The following is a 21,616-nucleotide window of genomic DNA, read 5'->3' as shown; positions in this document are numbered from 1 at the left end:
GAGAGGAAGACGGTACACATAACGGTCTTTTAAAGCCAGCTCAAATTGCTATGGTAATATGAGATATAGGTAAACTGTTTTCTGTAAGGATAAAGAGCCCTCACCCTATTTTTCAGGCATGGATACGTCACAGTGCACTTTGTTTGGATCATAATTATGCTTGAAGATAAGGTTCTTCTAAATGAAAGCTTAGGCTATTTATTGACTGTGGGATATAGCAGGCGTTTTCCACAGTATACTGCTACTGGAAAACAGTATACTACTACTGAGTGAATGTATGTGGTAATTCTAAATATTCAAACCAGAAACCTTGGTATTTATTTTAGATAGAAGGATTTCAAACAGTGAGAAAAACATACATTCCAACAGATACACAGGGTCACTTCAGCACAAGATTGGCTAACCATACTTATTAGAGAAAATATTGTTTTGAATTATAATTGTGACCTACTGGTCTTAATGAAACAGGGCCCAAGCATATTGAAAGTAGGAAACAAGTAGACAGAATTGATTTTCTAGTAGTGCTTGCTTTAGCTACTGCTGGACAAGATTAACTGGAGTTTAGCGATTTGCCTCTGTTAGCTTGCGGAGTCTATGCGGATGTTGTGGGTTTATTTCCTAAATTGAATTCTCAAAACTTTATCAAACTGTGGTGATAACAAAAACATGTAACAACTGGAAGCATAATTTTATAGGCATGATACTAAACTGTAGCTCACCAACAGTTAAACTACAATTAACTGTGGCTACTGAAGCTAACCCTAGCTACTCTTAGCTTCAGTAGCTACTGTAGCTGCAGTTAACATTAGCTACTGCAGGGCTAACTTCAGTAGGGCCCTGCAGTAGCTAACTACTGTGAATAAACGAAGACCGGAAGATAAAAGTTGTGAATTCGGACAGGTCTGGCCTTCACCAACTGCCCCCGCCCCCACTTCAGCTAACTCATGTTGCCTAGCAACCGTGACAGCGCGAAGCTGAAGTTTGTTTTTGTAGTCATGTATTACTCCTGTATTATTTACCTTTAGAGTAAAGGCTGTTCTATAGTAAAAAAAAAAAAAAAAAAAAAAGAAGAAATCTGTTAGTTTCATTATAAAATGTTTAAACCTACATTACATATTTCTATGAGGAATAAGCAAATTGTTCATTTTCAAATATAATACTCTCCAGTATTGTATGATGAAGGCTTAACTGTAATCAATAAAACCGATTTGCTCAGGAATAAATGAAAAACTTTAGTAAACCAAACATTTTACAACTAGATATTACTTGTCTGACTAATATTGGTGTTTAACTTCCACTCACTGGGGAAAGCTAACGGGAGTTTTTAACCATTGTGCGTGCAAGGACTGAGGCAAACGTACGAGGACTAAGGCAAATAATACAAGTGATACGGGTGTGGGGTCAGTTGGACCCCATTTGAAAACACAAGAGTTAAAACAATGTGCCGGGAGTCAGGCGTTCTCTCCCGGTGTGCCGAAACTGGAGAGCCCGGCCAGCTGACAGCTGGTGATGGGAGCTGGCTGCTAATGCAGCGGGAGCAGACATAAAGTCGAAATTTGGTGGCACTGGGTGGACCACAACACTGACACAGACAAGAATCCCGCAACAGACAAGGACAAGGACTCAAACTTAAATACCACAGGAAACAGGTGAGGAGATTAACAGAGGAGACAGAGCTGGAGAATGACCTAGATACAAATAAACAAGATGAACCTGAAATCTGACAGAAAACTAAACCCATGAAACAACAAACCACACAACACATCTCCAAACACTGACATTGTGGCACAAAGGTCCACAGAAAGAGGACCAGTCCTGGTTCAGTCCTCCAAAACAAGCTCCTCGCTACAAATGACTTTTTTTGTTTCTCCGGTCTGAACCATTTGAAATTAAATGTTTTAGAAATTAATACTACCTTTCTTGAGGACAATTTACATTGGTCAATCATCCTAATTTACTTGATTTTTGAAATTTGAGGGGAATCGCAGCACCCGGAGAAAACCCCCACTAACACGGGGAGAACACCCAAACAGAAAGAGGCGCTTGGGTTAAGAACGAAGTCCTCATTTCTGTGAAGATGCAGAGCTAAAAACTGCATCACCGTGCTGTCCTTTTTTTTTTTTTGTCCAAAATATGAGATGTATGTTGAGGTCTTTAAATGGTTCTCTAAAACAAACTTCTTGCTTTTTTTTTGTTTCTCCAATCTGAAACGTTTGCAAATTAAAATTTCTATACATTAATACGACCTTTTATGAGGACAATTTACCTCATTTTGGAAATTTAGGGGAACTGGGGCACCCAGAGAAAATTTTTTTGGTCCAAAATATTAGATGTAATTTCAAATGGTTCTGATCTGGAAACGTTTTGCTTGTTTTGGAGGGGTTTTCTTGCCTCTCTTCCTTTTTTGGTGTTTGAGTTTCAAAATGTGTTGTATTGTTTTCCACAGGAGACTGTCTCCACTGGTTCAGGTTCTTCTCTTCAAATCCTTGGGAGATGCATCTTGTACCTCAATGTCCTTTGACGTGGTTTCCTCTAAAAAACGTTCCAGACCCATGGATTCAGCTTCAGAGATGTTATTTTCAGAGATAGTGTCTTTGTTCCCAATTCGTACTTGACGCCTGGCCACTTTCCTTCTTGGAGGTTCTAGTTCCTCTTCATCTTGCAGCTCCGTTTTATAATTAACCTTGCAGGCAGAGGACATTTGTTGGAAGGCAGCCAGTTTTTTTGGAGAGCAGAAACATCTCCTTCGTTTTAAGTTTCTGATAAGTCTGCTCCAGTTCACTTTGGAGATGTTGAATCGTCTCAGCTGATTGCTGCTGCAGGACAGTGAGCTCTTGTGCTGCTCTGCCGCAAATTGTTCTTTTCTGATCTGAGTGTGTTGATCAGATGACAGTCATATTTTGCCCTTTCCAAATTTACTTCTTTTTCACAGTTCAAGTCATGCTGATAACCTTCGGCTTTCTGTCACAGTGCAGAAACATCTTCTTCATATCTACAGTTTAGTTCTTGGTATGAAGCCGTACTCAGTTCCAGCTGACTCTGCAGAAGTTTCTCCATTTCCTGCAGGCAGGCGATCTCCTTGGCCATTTGTTCTTGGAGACTGTCCTTCTCCGCCGTCAGGTTTTTATTGAGATTTTGCTCCTGCCTGATTTTCTCTTCATAGAATATCTGCATGACTGCTAGAAGGGTCCCCTCCCCTGCAGCTTCATACTTTGATTAAAGCTCCTCGTACCGAGTCTTCACCTGGTCCAGCTGTTGTTGAAGGGCGTCACTTTTTTCTATTTCTACCCTGATCTGTGACATAAATGCTTCCTTGCTGGCAATATGAGCTGCCTTCAACTGCTCGATTTCGTGCTGCAGCAGCATTTGCTGCTTTTGTTTAATGTTGCTCTGCACCTGGGAAGCGAGAACCAAAAAACATTCAAGAATTCAGAAACTCTTCTGTCAGTCGTCGTCTCTTCATCTCCTTTAGTCGTATCTGCCTTTGTAATTCGGCTCTTGTATTGTCCAGTTCTCTCTGGACGTAGACGACCTTCTGGTGCTCCTCAAACCATCTTTGCTGTCTGAATTTCTACAAGAGAGCCCAGTCTCTGGATCTCTCTTTGGTACTCAATGGGAGGCTGATGTTAGGCTGATGGCTCACCCATCCCACGGCTGGGGTCTCATTCCACCGTTGAAGTACTGTGGCCTTCCATATGACATGTTTGTACATAGGAGGGGAGGGTTATACAGTGTTAGGGTGGCTCTGATTTATTTTTTCTGTAGACTTTTATTCATGGTTGTTTTTTATTGAGGCATTGCGTCTTAGGACTGTTTGATTTCAGTGTTATCTATTGACATGTCAATAGTATTACAGTAACTTGACAGATTTGAATGGAGAACAGAAGACCTGTCAAATTATTTCCTCCATTAGTTACAGTATACAACATTTATTCATAATTATGTTCTTTTGTTTGTTTTAATGCATAAAAAGCACAAAAGGTCTACAATTACTTTGCCATCAGCCTGTATTGCTATTTAGACTCAGTCAGGTAAACGAGAGCAGCTAGTTAAACTGATTTCCGATACTCATTATCTTCGACTGCTTTTCTTCCCGTCAGCGTTTGGGGTGTCTCTGTTTCTCAATGGAATTTGGAAAAAGCAGGAGAGGAAATGCCAACAGGGACAGAAAAAACAAGATTCCACTGAGGGCATCGATAACGTGCCCTTCCATCTCTGTCCCTGTCCCTCCTCTCTAAACAGGACATTCACATCCACGCCCATCGTCCCGACCATCAACACCATCAGTTGGACAGACTCCTGAATCCTAGCACTTCCTCCTGTCGTAATTTGCTCCGGCGAGAATGGGGCAAGTATTCAACAACTTCCTGTTGGGGGAGGAAATTGCTCTTTGGTTTTGTCTGAGATGACGCCGGTATTGCTTGTGACTTAACACCGATTCCGTTTGTACTTCCTGTAGAGATTTTACAAAAGGAGTGGACATTAGACAGAATGCTTGAACTAAATGTCTGGGGTTAAACTACAATATTTTGGGCGTATAAACTATAAATGAAAGCAGCAAATAGATTAATTCAAACTAGAACGAGAGACTGCAGCTTCCCTTCATGTCTGGCCAGTAGCATTTTGTCAGTCTTTATCACTGAGAGGCCCCTATCAGTACTTCCTTTTTTTGTTGCCATTTTTAATCACTTTTTCCAAAACAAATTCAAAATGTTATAATGTAAGCCTATCGTTTCTGTGGCCGCAATCCAAAACCAATCTAATTTTATTTAAAACTATTACATTCTGTACTGGAAGAAACATCGTCACGAGGTTTTTGAAATCTTTCACAAATGAAAATCAAAAAATGTTGCATGCATTTATATTCAACTTTCGTGACTCCTTACTTGTTGTAGAATCCCATTTCACTACAGTGACAGTAACAACCAGCTTTATAAACACAGAGACTGACGTTCTGCATTCTTCTTTGCAATTTTGCCAAAAATTCAAGTCAAAGTACATAGATTTTTTTCCAATAGATTATTATATGGATTAAGGTCTGTATGCTTTAATATAGACAATTTCATTGTAACTTTTGGATTTTGCAGCCACCAACAAGTCTTCCATTGGTTTCCCCTTCAGCTCCGACCAGCGTCCTTGTCCCGCTGTCCTGTCGACGGTTTCTTCAACATTTCTTCTGTTTTGTGATGGTCTCACATGGCAATATTTGTGCCACATAAATTGAAATGGGGGTGAATATATCCAAGCTCTAATTCAGGATTCCCATCCTGCTCTTGCTGTCCTACTTTCAGAGCATCTATTTGGAGTCTACAAAAACACATGTGCTGAATAAATTTTAGTCTTCCTGGGAGAGTCTTTAGTTCCGCCAAAAATGTGCAGAGTCAGAAAATTTCTTGCGGGTACATGAATGCTGTTTCTAGTACTATGGTAATGGAAAAAGACAAAAAAGATCAAAAATACAGTCGGACACAACGGATTCTGGAGTACTCTGAAGTTTGGATAACACACTGGTTTGGTTTTCTTGAAACGGAATGTCCATCCGTCCAAAAACATGTTTAGGTATTTGTATTTGGGATGGGTTTTTTTCTCCCTCTTTTTTTTTTTTTTTACATATTATGATGTGCACAAGAGGACTTATAAACGTGTAATGGTGAAAGGTCAACTTTTCTGTCATTGGTTGTGGAGACTTTAGACTTTTATAACTGCTCTGATTTCCACAACCAGGAGCCAATAAACTCCACCTTTATTGTTCTTATCTTACAACTCTTTGTAAGCTTTTAATGCCACACAACTGTCAACGTGAGTAATGTAATCTCCCCCATTCCTCCTATTAAATCTATTCTGCTCGACCAAACACCCATCACAGGAAGGGAAATTAACTTGTCAGCAGATGAAACCTTAAAACCCAAGAGAGAATAATGCAGCATTAAATAAATCACATGAGCAAAATTAACACTTTTTAAGTGCAGTTTCTGAGCAGCTCTATCAAATGCTTCCCAAGAAATTGATAAGGCAAATGGCTACAACTTGGTTTAGGTATTTGCAAGAATCTCTTGTTCTTTGAGAGGCGAAGAATCAGGTTTTCAGCGTTGAGGAAATGGTTGTGATTCGCCATCTTGTTGCATGCTGCAGTGCATAACCACACGGTGCTATTCAAGGCTCCAGTGCACCAACACCATCTGTCAGATCCTCTTCTTTCCTAAATTTATGTCAAGGGTTTTTAAAAAAAAAAAAAAAAAGAAAAAAAAAACACCGATAAGGTTGGCTTCTCTGCTGCTTTCTGATAGGTACTTGGATGCACATATGACAGATACCTAGATAAAATCCTTGAACATGTAAACGTCTCTTTGCGTCAATGGTAGTGACTGATTTGTTGTCAGAAAGGAAAACGAGTAAAGTATGAGGCCAATAGAATAATTTACAGCATCTCTGCACCTGTACCACCTGCAGTATTGTGTACTTTGCAACAGGATACACACCAAAAACGCAAAATCTTACCAAGTATTTTTGGTTTACTTTCTAGTACAAATATCTTAGTACACTTGAAATAACTTGGAAGTAACTTTTTAGCAAGTTATGTACTCCATTGGCAGATTATTTCACTTCTAAAATAAATTTTTTACATGATATATTTTTAAAACTTAAGGACCTGTCCTCTAAAATGTCTCTGGATTCAAGATTACTGGATGGATTCTTCCTTTTCCCAATCTTTTAAGAAGTTTTCAGATAATCTGAAAAGTTGTGGAGACTTTCCAACACCGAGTTGAGAAAAAACAGCTCTTAGGGCCTGAATTGCGAAGGGTGAATTGAGCAGTAGACTAAGATTAATTGAATATTTTTATCAAAACCTCAGATTGTAGATTGTGTTTTTGTTAGTCTGGTTTGTCTCTCACAAGTACTAGATTCATTATTTTAAATAGTATCTAAAAATATACTTTTTTTTCCAGTTGCAGCTTCAGATCACGTAAAATGTGTTAATCCACAAAGTATTTTAAGATAATCTCTTTTAAATTAATAGTTTTTGGTTTATTATTTTTGTTAGATGCCGTTTTTAAGGAATTGATGTCACATGCTCTGCCACAGACGTCGATATCTGGAAAAATACCATTTGACTCAACGCTCAAACTCAGTTGTAAGAAGGTTTTTTTTTTATGAATCTTGGATTTGGTGCAAAGCTGTGTTTTCTTCGTAAAAGCTGATTGTATCTAAGCAACTGGCGGTGAGCTGTGGCGTACATGTTGCAATCTGGAGAAATGAAGAAATTATAAAGATGATAGAATCTCAGAGCTTATGTTGCAAATTTGCCTTTTTCCCCCCCATTTCACTAAATGGGTGAAGACCGATTGAAATGTATAGACCAGTGGTTCTTAACCTGGGTTCGATTGAACCCCAGGGGTTCGATGAGTCGGTCTCAGGGGTTCGGCGGAGCCTCTGCCGCGGAGGTAAAGACACACTTGTGTAAAGTCGTGATGACGCCCCGCTTTGCCATCACTTGCTGCAGAGGATCACGTTACATTGCTTAGCTAATCAGAGGATTACATTACATTGCTTAGCCAATCAGAGCTGCAGAGGAGCACTGATTGAAGGAGCTCCACTCTCAGCATGGATTTGAACTTGTGTCTTTATTTACTTCAGCAAAGCTCAGTTTTGACCAAATTCTGTAGCTTTCGGTGAACTTCTAAATCTGCTCCTTAGTTGCATCTTTTCGGGGTTGCTACTGCCTCTAGTGGCGTGGGGGTGGTAACACAACTAATATAATTACATTACTAAATCAGAATACCGCAAAGTCTTTATTATTTATTATCATTTTTTCATTGTCTTAAGAATGTAGAGCTAATTAAATGATCTAAACAAGATCTTAAAGTGGTTCCACTTTCTCTCGATGGCCAACCTGTTGAAACTGTGGCAAATTTTAAATACCTTGTGTCGTTCCTGGACAGTCGGCTCAACTGTGCTGAAAACACTGACTATATTTTGAAGAACTGTTCTCAGAGACTCTACCTTTTAAGAAGACTTAGTGATCTTGGGGTGACCCAACTAGACTCTAGTTGGGTCACCCCTATGTCTTGAATTTGGGGGGGGGGGGGGTGGAAATCATATTTTATTTGTCACTACAGAAAGGTTCAGTAAATGCGCATATGAAACTGGTGGGTTCGGTACATCAAAAAAGGTTAAGAACCACTGGTATAGAGTGACAAAAATGAAAAGTAAACAGATACTGATCACAATAGCATGTCAGTATTTAACTCAAGACACATTTGGTGTTTCTTCTTCTAGCTCTCCTTGAGCTAGCTAGCAAGCTAGTTAACTAGCTTGTTATAATTAGCTTTCAAACTTGAAAACACACATTTGGCTGTTCCTTGACATAAAAAGGAGCAATTTACTTGAAGCTCCTCTGCTCATTCTCTTCCAATTAAACAGAGACTCACATCTTTATTTCACTCGTCACCCTGGAGGCGCCCCAAAGAACGGAGGAACCACGCAACAATCAGCATCTGTTTGCCGTTAGCGTAGGTGTAGTGTAGCATGAACGTGCGTGGCCATACATTTAGTTTCCTGTCAGGCTGCGTTTGCTCACCGAAGGTTCATGTGAGGTTTTCATTGTTTCCACCTTTGATCCGCGGCCTGCTTTTGTAACTTTGTTTAATTTATGATGTCAGTGATAATAACCAGGGCTGAAGCTAGTTGCTATTCAGCCTGATTCAAGGAAAGTGAAAAAAGGGAATATTCAAGGAGCTCAAAAAAAGAGAATTTTGAATGTTAATACAGATTATATATGCGAGTCTGTGTTTGAGATGCAATGAGCTCATGTAAAATAATCTTTTAGAATGCATAAAAAGAAGCAGAAATGAACTGAAAAAAGAAAAGCTGAAAATATGCAAGGCGAATGGACATCTATGCATTAAACATTGCAAAATAAGGCAAAAAAATTAAAAAACTAAGTATTAGGAGGACATGTACAGACACAATACTTGTTTGGTTTGTTAACAAATCCCCTTGCAAATCTTACAATGTGGCTGCTTTTTTTAAACTATAAGCCTTGTAAGACATCAGGAAAAGCTCTTAAATCCTTGTGAATCTTCGACTACGACCAATTAAAATCCGAGTTAAGGCAAACATGTCTGAATAAATTCATCGCGTGGCTTAGGCGCACGAAACCTGCTGAACACATTTCACTATGTTTATATAACTGTATTATGTAAAAGCCCATTGACTTTGAGTTACAGTTGTTGCTCCTCCTGTGATGATATCTGGAGGGCTGTTCATGATTGAAAAGTTTCCTCAACAAACAGTCATGATCCAGAACCAAAAACCGGCCAAGTTTGTTCACAGTTGTACCGTGCTTGGCTTTACGGAGGGCAACGACTAGAAATAAAAATACATAAACCGACTGTTGCCACTCAAAAAATGGAACCAGTATCTAAGAAAAGACTGCCAAAGTTTGTCCGGCCAAAACAAAATCACATCCACTTGATTAAACTGAGGAGGATGGCAGGAGCCGAGCGATGATTTATATGCCTTTATAGAGTGGTAAACATTAGCTGTTTCAGTGAGTTTTGGGAAAAATGCTAAGCTGATGCTAAGGTGATATTAGTTGATGCTTGAAACTATTAAACTAGGCAGAACATTTGTAAAGATAAAACTTTGAATTACTGTGAAATAAAGTGTCTGAGCGACAGCGTCAAAGATGAACATTTTCATCCACAAATTGTGACAAGTCAAGGTTTTGGGATAAAACGGCTTGATGAATTTATGAAAATCCCCATTAATTACCGAGATTAACCCTTTGCATCAATGTTTAGCTAGATAGGAAGTATGAAGACTGGACTTTGGAATGACAAACAAGAAGAAGAACAAAGAACAAACATCAGAAGATTTTTATCTTCCCTGAAGGTGCAGACGTTTTCCAAGACTGCCAAACCTGAAATCTCCTGGAGTCAGTCATTATTTTTACACGTGGACTGGCAAACATGGAGGCAAAATGTTATGAAATTGGACAATGTTTAGTTCATAACACAGTAGCAGGTCCAAGACAAAAAAAGGCAAAATTGAATGGATTGAATTGCACAACAAACTGTTTTTATGGATGTAATTTGTATCGATGAGTTTGGATTGTGATCTATCAGCTGTAGTAAAATCTTTCTAGAATTGCACAGAACCTTAGAATAAAAGTTGAGTTTGTTGGTGAGCACTAGGAGGATGGGAGGGGGCTGTCTGCAGGGAATAGAGGGGAAATGTGCAAAATGTCAAATTAGACTTTCAAATCTCAGTCATGAGGAATCCTGCATCTCTGAAACTGATTTTGAAAAGTCATAACCCTCATGTTAATGCGTCCATAACGACTTTTACTATCATAATTTGCCTGCAAATCTTAGGCACCCTCAGAAGTTTTTTTTTTAACATAAAACAAACAATATAATTTATCACTCCAAAATCAAATCTGTATCTGACTCTTCATTCCTGGAATGCTCCAGCCCCATTAACTACTCACATTTGACAGCTTGCCCACGACTTGTATAACAAAACCAAAACAACGTTAAGAAGCGGATTTATGAGCAGAAAACATCAAGTTGGAAGGCCCAACATACGAGGAAATCTTCTTAACCCGCTGAAGCTGCTCAACGTTATAAATAGAAGCAGCATGAGGCACAATCTAAACAGATGCTGCCATAGTAAATATTGTTCATTTGAAAGGCATGTGTGCTTTTTTGAAAATAGAAAACAGTGGGGTTTGATTGCCAAGAAATGTCTTTTACTAAGCTAAAATATTCTAATCTTTTATTTCAGGACAGTGGTGAGTCTTCTTTGAAATTCATAGAAATAGTGAAATTGTAAGTTACATTTGTCCTCCCCTACAGCTAAAGAAAATACACAAAGTGCTATTTGAGATAAAATGCACTGCATTTTTCCATCAAGGCAAGTTTCTACCTGCACCAAAGAACAACAACAAAAAAACTAGTCTTGTCTTTCACGTCTTTAAATCACTGGGTAACTAAGCCAACTTTGGCCTATCAAAATCACAAACACACCATGGTGAAATGGCCCAAGTACAATGGTGTGCACATCATTAGCACACCAGTTCTTGCATGAAGAATACATTTCTTAAAACTCTTCAGTCTTAGAGGGTGTCATTTATTTTGGTTTCGACTGTAAGGTTCATTTGGAAAGATGCCAAGAGTTGGAAAACTCATCCATCCTTCGCGTGGCAGAGTCACCCAGGTAAATATCCCATACAGAAACCCTCTAAATGCCATCGACAGCAGTCCTTTTTGTGTTTAATTTTGTGACCTTTTTTTAAAACCCACGGTGTTCTAAACAAAGATGCAGAAAATTTAGGCATGGTTAGTTGAATTTGTTCAACCCAAACCACCTTTCAACCAAAGCTCACACTGGTAGGTTCCAACGTATTCTCAGTCTAAAGAGCTATACCGTATACATTATCTGGGTTTGGGATCTGGGCCTTCTTCCCTGACTGTTCTTTGGTTGGACAAAGAGATCTAAACAAGACTCTGTTGGTACCAAATGTCTTCCATTTCTAAATAACGGAGACCTAAGAACTTGTTGGGACCACTCAGCATTGGCCCCAATTTAGGTTTTGACACAATCTGGTGACTTTATAGGTTGGTATCCGCTGTGATACCATCAACTGTGGGACTGCGTAAACACAATTGTGTTTCATTCCAAATCCTCTTCTATCAACAGGACACATGAAATTAGTTCTGAATGTCATTGGCTTTTATTGTGAACTGGATGTTGGATTTAGAGGGAGTAAATTAAGGCTTTAACATCTGGATTTACTTTGTAACAAAGTGGCAAAATTTTTTAATGCTATTAGTACTTTCAAGAGGGCATATTATATCTCTACAAAAATACAAAAGGGTTATAGAAGGATGATAGTTTTAATAATACTGATGACTGACATATGTTTTTTTTTTATTTCCTGAAGCCAGAGATGTTCTACTTCACCAGTGTTTCTGCGTCTCTTTCATCCATTTTCTTGTATAATCTACGGCTTTTTGTAGACAGCAGCAGCTACCAAGCGGTCATGAACAAACATCGGAATACCGTTTAAACCTGTTCCCACCGTACACTGACAAATCACCAACAGACGTGAGCTCATATCCGTAAAAACCTCCTGAATCCTTCAGCTTTCTCGCTTCATCTTAAAGGATTTATTATCTCCTGGCAAAGTTTGTGACTTGGCCATCAGATTGGGCTGCACGACAGCGAGACGCAGGACCAGAGACACTCTGCCGCATCAGAGGAGGCGCGGAGTGATCCTCCAGCGGTGGCAGGCGCCCGCGAGTCAACCAGATGCTTGAGGTTGCGGTTGACCAGCCGAAGATCCATCACATGTCAGAACACCGAGTGCCGCAATATTTGACAAACGTACACTTTCGTACAAAGACAGGAACATGTGGACGGACTTGAAAACTGAGAGCCTGTCATGTTGGATGTAAACAAAGCAGGAGGTTGTTGTTTTTTTCTATTTTTTTCCACATTCACTTCATTTTTCAAAGGTAGAAAAGCAGGAGGGAAAACAGAAGAGAATTGTTTCCAGTCGTTTCTTTCCTGCTCCCAGATGATGGAAACGAAACATGCTTGAGAATTGGGAATTGTGTGGTTTTCCTGCCATAACTCTTAACAGGACACACACACACACACACACACGCACACACACACACACACACACACACACACACACACACACACACACACCAAAATATGAGATTGTTGACATTAACTGAGTGAAGACATTCTGAAACTAAAAAAAAAATCTATCTATCTTAAAATGGAGTAGTGGCGTCACTGCAATGATAGGAAAAAAGTGTAAAATGTGGTTGCAATTCTGAACAAAAATTGCACAATTTCATGTTACATAATATGATGTAGCCCAATTAGGAAATCTGCTCATCCCCTATGCTGACGTACGGAGGAGGATCTATGAGCCTGTGGGCCAATTTCACCACCAAAATCCCTTAGAACCTTTCTAGAGTGCATTGATTCATTAACTCTTCAATTCATTGACGGCTTGATTACGTTCTGGGACTTGATACGCCAGATAAATGGATATGGTTTGTTCTTAGGGTTTTTGTAGTAGGATAATGAAAACAAAGAAGCAGCACAGTAAATGTTGGTCAGACATAAAAAAAAAGCATCCCTGCACCTGTTACATGAATGCAAAAATGATGGGGGTAGGTGTTAGGGCGTAGAGTGAAGTTAGGGTTCACACTGTAAGTCTGCTTGCACCTATGCTGAGAAATTGTACTCATTTGTTCAACATCTTTGAGTCTGACCAGACGCCCTAAACAGTTAAAAATAACCAATAGTACAACAAATGAAAAAATATTGTAATTTTATTTTATACGTCTTAAAGAAAATCCAGTGGGTTTAAATTTAATGCATACTGCACACTTTCCTCAACATCCTCCAAGAAAATAAAGCACAGCCCTGATATGATTTAGAGACGAGACCCGTCACATAGTTTTCTCCCCATTTGGGACCGATATCAGGTTTCAGTCGAAAAGTACAACCAGATGTTGTTTAGCGTAAAATAAATTAACTCTGCATCAAAACATTCCAGTCGCAGTTTTCGCAAAAGACCAAACTCGCACCATTAATGGTCACCTATTAAACACGTGGCAGTGAAAACCGCAATGTGTTGACGCTGCGCTGCGTGAAGTAACACTGATCAAAAAGTCCTCAACGAGAGTCAACAGCAATAACTGATCAACAGGATGATTGGGGAAGACTGAGCCTGAGGCTGGAAGTGGCCAGTCTTATTTGGGTTATGTAACTGAAAGCAGGCTGATGAGAGATTAGATTGTTTATGAAGACACCCTGAAGGCACCCAGTGCAATGCTGCACACAATAGGAAGGTTAAACCACAACCATTTCTTCCAGTCAGCCGAAGGGACCGAGCGGGAAACAAAACGAACTCAAATTTATGCTAAAGTTCAACAAATGTTTGATTTGTGAAAGGATAGAAACTTTAAATTTTTTTTTATATTAAAATATTTCTCTGAAGACCAGAGTGACATTCATTAATTCATTTAAAACAAGCTGAGGCCGAGATCAGATAGCCGAAGCATGAGTCACTGAAAGCAGCAGCAGGTTTGTTTTATGTCTCTCATACCAACCAAGGTTCATTTCCATCTGCCTTCATGAGATTCATTTCAACACAAAGTTTTTCTTTGTTTGTGTTCATTTTTTTGTCACAGTTGAATGTTTCAAATTATATTAAAAAAATTGGATACAAGACAAAGACTGTACGAGTAATTAGTTTTACTACTCTAACTGGTCGGACCCATGCTAGCTGGTTTCGGAAAACCAGCTAGCATGGTTTTCCGATGCTAGCTGGAAACCATGCTCGGTGTTTGCACATTCGGTGTTTGCACCGAATGTGCAATCGGTGTTTGCACATTTGCAACACCGATTGCAAATGTGCAAAAAGCACATTTGCAAGTACTCCAAGATTTTACTAGTCTTTCTGAGTAATTTCAGCTGGGCAGTCTCACCATTCGGAAATGCTTTCTCCGTTTGTAGATAAAGACTATATACTCTGTAGTTTGTTGATGTTCCAAAATGATTTCCATAATTGAAATTGAAATTTATAAATGACATTTTTTATACCTTTTCTGGTATTAAAATAGTTTTTCCTGTTCTGAAACACTTATGTCAGACAAACGCACAAAACCCACCCCAAAAACTGAAGAAATCATGTCGCCGTCGATCAGACGTTACAGTTAAGCAGAAGTCTCCTTAGGGCTCCTCTGAGGATTTGTGCTAACCAGGTTTTTGCCTTCTGTCACATAGTTTAAACAGCTAAACAGATTTATGCACGGATTTGTTTTTTTTTTCAATTAGCTTTTTTCCTGTGGAAGCATTTTTTAGGCGTGTCTGTTTTGGCACATCTAGCCTTGAGGCATAACTACATCAGCTGCTTAACGATGGATTAGTTCTGCTAGCAAACAGCAACCCTGTAAATCTTCCTAAAGCTTTTCCAACGGACTAAGCACTGGTCTTTGACAGGTCCGTTTCAAGAACTAGAGATTAAAAAACTAAAAAAGCCAAATTAGTTTTACTGTTGCGCACCTCACAAACTCTTTGTCTTGAGGGGTTATTCCTCCATGAAGACCACCTTTGTAGAGTGCAGGGTGGTCCCGTTAATAGACACTCAATATCTGATGTGAGCTCCGGAGTGAGGCCTATTGAGGCTCCAAGCCTCCCTTGAAACTGTAATCGAATCCCCTTCAGTAAAATTCATCTCCAACTATGACTTCTGAAGAGGTAAGAAAGCTTTTCCATCTTCAGCAGATCAAATGAAAAACCTGAGTCAAGTTTAATAAAAACTCCCTTTGTTGCTTCCACCAGCGAGTCCCAAGTGAAGAACACCCGGGGGACGGCAATGGCATCACTCACGTCGGGCAAATCCCCACCTACTTAAACGGGATCTACTGGTAGACATCAACGTGCCAGAGACGTGCTCACAAATCAAAGAAAAAAGACAAGCGTGAAATACGACTGGGTCCTGCAGTCTGCGCCAAAGCAGGGCCGAGCGAGGCGGCGGATTCTAAAACACCCCGAGCAGACGGAGATGGAGACCCGATGACAGATGGGCCGAAGCAGAAATATTAGCTGGGAATAAAGCGATGCAGCTGTCTGATAATGCTGGAGAGGAAGGAGAAGGGGAGATGGAGAGCGTATGGAGCGCCAGCAAAGTTTAAGATTTAGCTGCAGTTGATTGTGTAAGTCGAGGCCAAGCAGTGCTCCAGCGCAGATGGCAGGGCAGTCTTCTGCATCATTACGCACACTTCATAAATCTACAGCGGCTGCCAACTTGGAGCATCTTAAACTTTTTTTGTGCCCTTTGTGCTGCAGCACAACATTTCGAACTCCTGCCTTTCTCATAGAGAGTAAATATCGATGTGTTAGCAAAGTCATGTCCAAACTTTTATAGACCGCAAATTCTCCTCTTGCTGTGAAAACTGTCAACTGCCTCTAAGCAGTAAATTCAGCTGGGGAAAAAAAAAGTTTACAAGTAACACGGCACAAGACTTCACTTCATACAGTAGTTCATTTATGTAGGGACTAGCATAAATAACTAGCATACGCTAGCTAATTTGTAATGCAAAGATGATAAGTATTTATTTCGAAGTTGGATGTAAAAAAAAAAAAATCATGAATCAAAAAGAACAAACATTTTTAAGCAGGAATGTCTGTTTTTTTCTACGTGATATGAAAAAACGTGTGAGAATGCTAAGTGGATACGATGCCAGGAATGGATTCTTGGGATCTTTGTGTAAAAGAACATTAAAACAGTTCTGTGGTGCAAATCTCAGCGCGAGTTCAGGAAATCTTTGGAAACCACACTTGGTAATAGGAGCACTTATAATTAATGCAGAGGATCAATTCTTCTAAGTAAGTGTTTTCTTCAGTGCCGTCAACTTGAGTCCACGGTGAAGCCTACCCATTCAATGAATTTACAAAATTTAGTGCATCTTTGTCCATAGAAAACAATGCTGTCAATTGCTGGACAGTTAAAGCACTGAGTGCTCACCAATAGTTATCAAACAGATGATGGACACCAGACAACGAAGACCCTGAGGAAAAACAGATGCTCATGAGGTGAAGGGGAAAACTTTTCATTGACCTGATTCTTCATGAGACACAAGATGTGTCCAAATTTAGAGCGAAGTTGTGATGGATACATGACGTGGTTAGATCATCTCCAAAACCTCAGTTCTTCCCAGACCACAATGGTCAGTGTCCATCAGGTTGGTCCAAGGAAGTTAAAGTGGTGAACCCACATTGACCAGGCCTCACTGATGAGTGATGGGTGGTCAGCACGGTTCAAGCCACTGTAGCTCAAACTGCTGAAGAAGTTGGTGTTGGTTCTGAGAGAAAGGCATCAGAACACACAGTCCAACAGAGTTTGTCGAGTGTAGAGATGCCCAACCGTGGACCACACAGAGTGGCAGCTTTGCTCCGTTTCACCAGTAAGATGCTACCTGCCACAAGGCAAAAACTTTGAAGAGAACAAGAAGTTTTGAGGTATTCCACAGATTTTATCCAGTTCAACCACCACCAAATAATGGAGACTTCAGTTCACATATCACAGCACTGACAGGGCCTCTTCAAGTCAGATGCTTCACCGCACTTGCACTGTTCTAACTAAAACCCACTACTTCACAGGTTATAGTGGCAAAATTAGGACAAACATACTAAAAATGAGGACAAACATATTATTTGATAGTCAATCTTATATATACATACAATATTCATTCTGCCTGTCTCTAGGGGTTCCCCAGATATCTCTTGAGTAAAATGCTTGGAAGATCCCTCGGGGGAATTTTTAAAGACATTATTGCAAATTCTCTTCCAGGGAAAAAATTATTTTGAGGATCCATCCACCTGGCAAGATTCCGCTTTCCTGTTAATGCTGCCTTCCATTCCCTCATCCGTAACATATTACATTATACGTCGACTCGTCATCGGCATGAGAACGGTCCCCACCAAGCCTCGTCCTCTCCTCATCATTCCTCCGTTATTTTACCGTTCTGCCCACTCCAAGCAGATGCCAACACGCACCACATCCTTTGCATTTCCAGATATCAGAGTTACAGCCACGCAATCCCCAACAGCTACGAGCTGCATGTGTGAACAGCAACTGCAGATAAAGTGCAGGAACTGTCTGCACATGCTTAATGTGTTAGACTGGCTAAAGGAGAACGAGTCTCCTGGGCCAAGCAGGAGGACGACCATCTGGACCTTCTTATACGAAGCAGAAAATAGAAAGCTGTTTAGTTTTGAACAACTGTGCTGGTTTAGTCCACTTCCAAGTGCTTTCAAAGTGTTGTTAAAAAGGAGTGGAAGCAACACAGATGAAGGGATGGGATTATAAACCTTGTTTATAGTTTTATGGTCTGATATACCATAATTAATTTTCAAAGGGTTTGCTTGGCAATGATAATTTTTTTATTTATTTGCGTGTTCCAATTACAGTGGATTTTTCCACTGTAATTTTTTTTGTATCCCTTGCAAAAACAAAGTGTAATAAAACTTAAATGTATACTTTATTGAAATAACACATTCTCACACTGAACATTTTAGAAAAATTTGACCTTTTGACTGTGGACATTTATTCACAGCTCAACACAAATCTATGTTGAGAAATATTTGTTCTTAGAAAATTACCCAAAACTGACCCATAGGCGTAATCAACAGATAATTTGGGAGGAACAATTTCTATTAAAGATTGTTCCTCAACCAGTGAGTTTTTATTTTTTTTTTAGAAATGTTTAATTAGTAATCCATGAGTTCCTGTTTCTGATTTTACGACAAAATCTATTTTCCTTAGCCACTTTTAAATAATTCTGATAATCGAGTAAATAAAATGTTATTTCTGATTATTTATTGTTGGTATGCTCTACTTTTATCCTTTTTTAAACTTTTCGGTCACTAAAAGCAGTTCTAAGAATGTGTGTTATGATTAACAAATTCATTAATTAATAAATTAATGTTGTACTCAGTATTTAGGTGAACAATTCATTACTACGATTATTTAAGAAGAAAAAAAAGTATTTCTAAAAAAAGGCTCACTTCTTTTCATTTTTATCCTTAAACGATATGCACATAATGTGTATATTAACATAATACGCATTTTAATCTAAAAGTGTTTAAAACCTTCCCAGGACAGTCGTGACATTTTCACACATGCTTTGATCTAGTTGGGGATTCGGTTTGATTGAGGTTGTCGTTCAGTCCATGTTTGTCAAAACGGATCAGACCTTTTGAAATACTGCTGAAAATACCAAGCATGGTCAATAGTTCTTTATTTCCTCTCCTGAACTACCACTTTGGAGAGGCATTTCACTGGATTTACTTCAAGGGTAAATCCCAGAGATGTCTACCCTGAGCCAAGTTGAACAAAACCAAACCACATTAGCCCCGCAGAAAAAGCCAACTGGAGTCAGACTCTCCACAGCCTAAGGCAACAGGTGTGGCCATCATAATTTTGATTATGTTTTACTGTAGGATGTAACCAGAGTACATGGGGGGGGGGGCATGCAAACTTCACACATACCGTTTCTTTTCATCTACACTTGACACAAGCTAGTGTCTATCTCTAGCTGTCATGGGGCAACAGGCAGGACAGGTCAGCAGTCAGGACAACAAAGAGAAGCACGGGACTAAACCAGTCACACACACAAGGGACGCCTAAGGGCAATGAATCTAACAGTCATGTTTTCTGGACTGTTGGAGGAAGCTGGAGTACCTAGACCAGTGGTTCTTAACCTGGGTTCGATCGAACCCCAGGGGTTCGGTAAGTCGGTCTCAGGGGTTCGGCGGAGCCTCTGCCGCGGAGGTAAAGACACACTTGTGTAAAGTTTTGATGACGCCCCGCTTTGCCATCACTTGCTGCGGAGGATCACGTTACATTGCTTAGCCAATCAGAGCTGCGGAGGAGCCCTGATTGAAGGAGCTCCACTCTCAGCATGGATTGAACTTGTGTCTTTAATTACTTCAGCAAAGCTCAGTTTTTACCAAATTCTATAGTCTAAATCTGCTCCTTAATCGCATTTTTTCGGGGTTTCTACTGCCTCTAGTGGTGTGGGGGTAGTTACACAGCTAATATAATTACATTACTAAATCAGAATGCACAGGCAACAGCGCACAAAATTGAACATTCAGCAATTTAGCAAAAACCTTTCTGTTCCCCAGTGAAGCTCAACATCAATCAAAACTGCTCAAATAGCACATGTGAACAATTAAAAGAAAAAAAATTAAGTAAAGTTTGAATGAGAATGTAACATAAACGCAAAACTCACCCATTACTTGTAAAATAAAATCCATAGGCTGTTGTGCTCAGTGCTAGCAGTTAGCCTCTCGTAGCTCTCATAGTTAGTCTTTAAAATGCCCTACAAAGTTCTTATTGGTCTGTTTTAGTGAATCCAGGTTTGGTATGGGTTTTCCATTTTTAATCATTTCTTTTTGTAATCCGTGAAAGACCACCTTGAAAAACACAATTTTGCTTGATCTGCAACTAGGTCAACCGGGGTTGAAGCGGATGCGGTCGCCATTTTGTAAATACCGCGTTCACTACAGTGATGGGAGCTCTTTACAGCTGCTTGTGGAATGGACAGTTATTTTATGTCAATTTTGATTGGCTGATAATTCTGCCAGTCACGCCATTTTTGACGAAGGTGCACAGCAGGTCCTGAGGAGGAGCAGTTCGCCAGATGCGTTTAAGGCACTTTTTAAAGTAGGAAATTAAAGTGAAGCCTCAATAATACCAACAAGCAACCAGTTAATACAAATTAGATGATAGATATCAAACATGGCTGTGTAATGTTGCACCCCACTTCCCGTCAACACTGTACCTGTCAAGTTTTGGATTGGAGAATACGGGAAATTTGATGGAAGGGCAGTAATGTAAAAGCGAAGTTTGGAGTTTAAATTCAATTAAAGAATACTTTCATATTATTGGTAATTATTATAATACGAGAAATTTTACAGGAAAATACTACTACGGGAGCACGGCGGGAAACAGCTAGGGGGTAAAATGCGGTAGTCTCCAGGCCAAAACTGGAGACTTGATAACATTCAGCATTTTCATTCAGACAAGGAGCAACATTCACTTTCTCTTGAAAATGTCTGCAACAGCTCGAAGGTCTGGGTTTGTTCGCCGCCTTCTCCTCGGAGGGGAATATTCGGGTTTTTTTATTTACAAAATGCTCCAGCACATGTATCCATCAGCCAGACGCTAATGCTGTAAATCAGGCGGCGCGGGGGCCGGCAGGTGTTTATCGCAGACGGACAAACCTTTGACACTGAGCTAGTCAAGACACTAAAATGTTACGTAAAAGCTGGAGGGGGGAAGAAGGGCAGACTGGGCTACCTATGAAGATTCATGGACAGGTTGAAGACACACGCGGCCTTTAAGTGACCGCGGCCACTCCTGCGTTTCCTTTCGATAAAACAAGCGGCAGCTGAAGATGTTAAGATGAGTTTCCTCACATCACAGCGAGCTTCAGCAGACCGCCGGGTGAGTACAGCGCCACATGTCAAAGGTCTAAACAGCTGAGCTGATGTAGGGGGTTTTTTTATGCATCAGAGGAAGTAGAGCAGAATCACAAGTTTAAAAAAAAATGCGTTCAAGTATATAAAAAGATTAATCAGTTCTCCTTTTTGTGGGTTAAGAAGACGTTCTGCGTACCCCAGTCTGCTTTTCTCAACGTTTCAGGCAACACTTGCCTTTTGTTTCCACTTTTATTTTTGACATACTTCTGGCTTCTTCTTCTTTTTTTTTTTTTTTGTTTATTTTTTATTTTCCCCTGACACATGTTTAAGTTTCACAATGTGCTTTCTACTTTTCCAACGGACGATGATTAAATGAAACCAAAGCTGTGCAGTCTTTATAGTTAAAGAAGGTTTAACAGTTTTAAAAGTGATTACTATCTTATAATATATGTTAATAGCTTGTATCTCAACTTTTGACCCTGAGGGTTTTTTTTAAAAAATCTTTTAATGTATTTTTCAATTATTTATTTTTGTAACACCCTGTAAAGAGTTTCCTTTTCAGAATCCCTGTGATGCATTCACTATCGTCTAA

At 39.7% G+C, this 21,616-nt stretch overlaps 1 protein-coding gene across 2 annotated transcripts in view; it reads right to left on the bottom strand.

The window, feature by feature from the left end:
- Positions 1–21,616, bottom strand: part of arhgap36 (Rho GTPase activating protein 36) — a 63,126-nt gene that overhangs the window by 41,202 nt on the left and 308 nt on the right. The window contains exon 1 of one of the 2 annotated variants that reach the window (XM_008435150.2): positions 19,833–21,341. The exons of the other annotated variant lie outside the window; for it this stretch is intronic. The gene's annotated coding sequence lies outside the window, so the exon portion shown is untranslated. Of the gene's footprint in view, positions 1–19,832; positions 21,342–21,616 lie in introns of those variants that run through there. 2 annotated transcript variants of the gene reach the window in all.

This window comes from Poecilia reticulata, linkage group LG18 (assembly GCF_000633615.1).
Source record: "Poecilia reticulata strain Guanapo linkage group LG18, Guppy_female_1.0+MT, whole genome shotgun sequence".
NCBI classification, from domain to species: Eukaryota; Metazoa; Chordata; class Actinopteri; order Cyprinodontiformes; family Poeciliidae; genus Poecilia; species Poecilia reticulata.
Note: the sequence above shows the minus strand (reverse complement) of the source record. Positions and strands in the feature narration are given on the sequence as shown.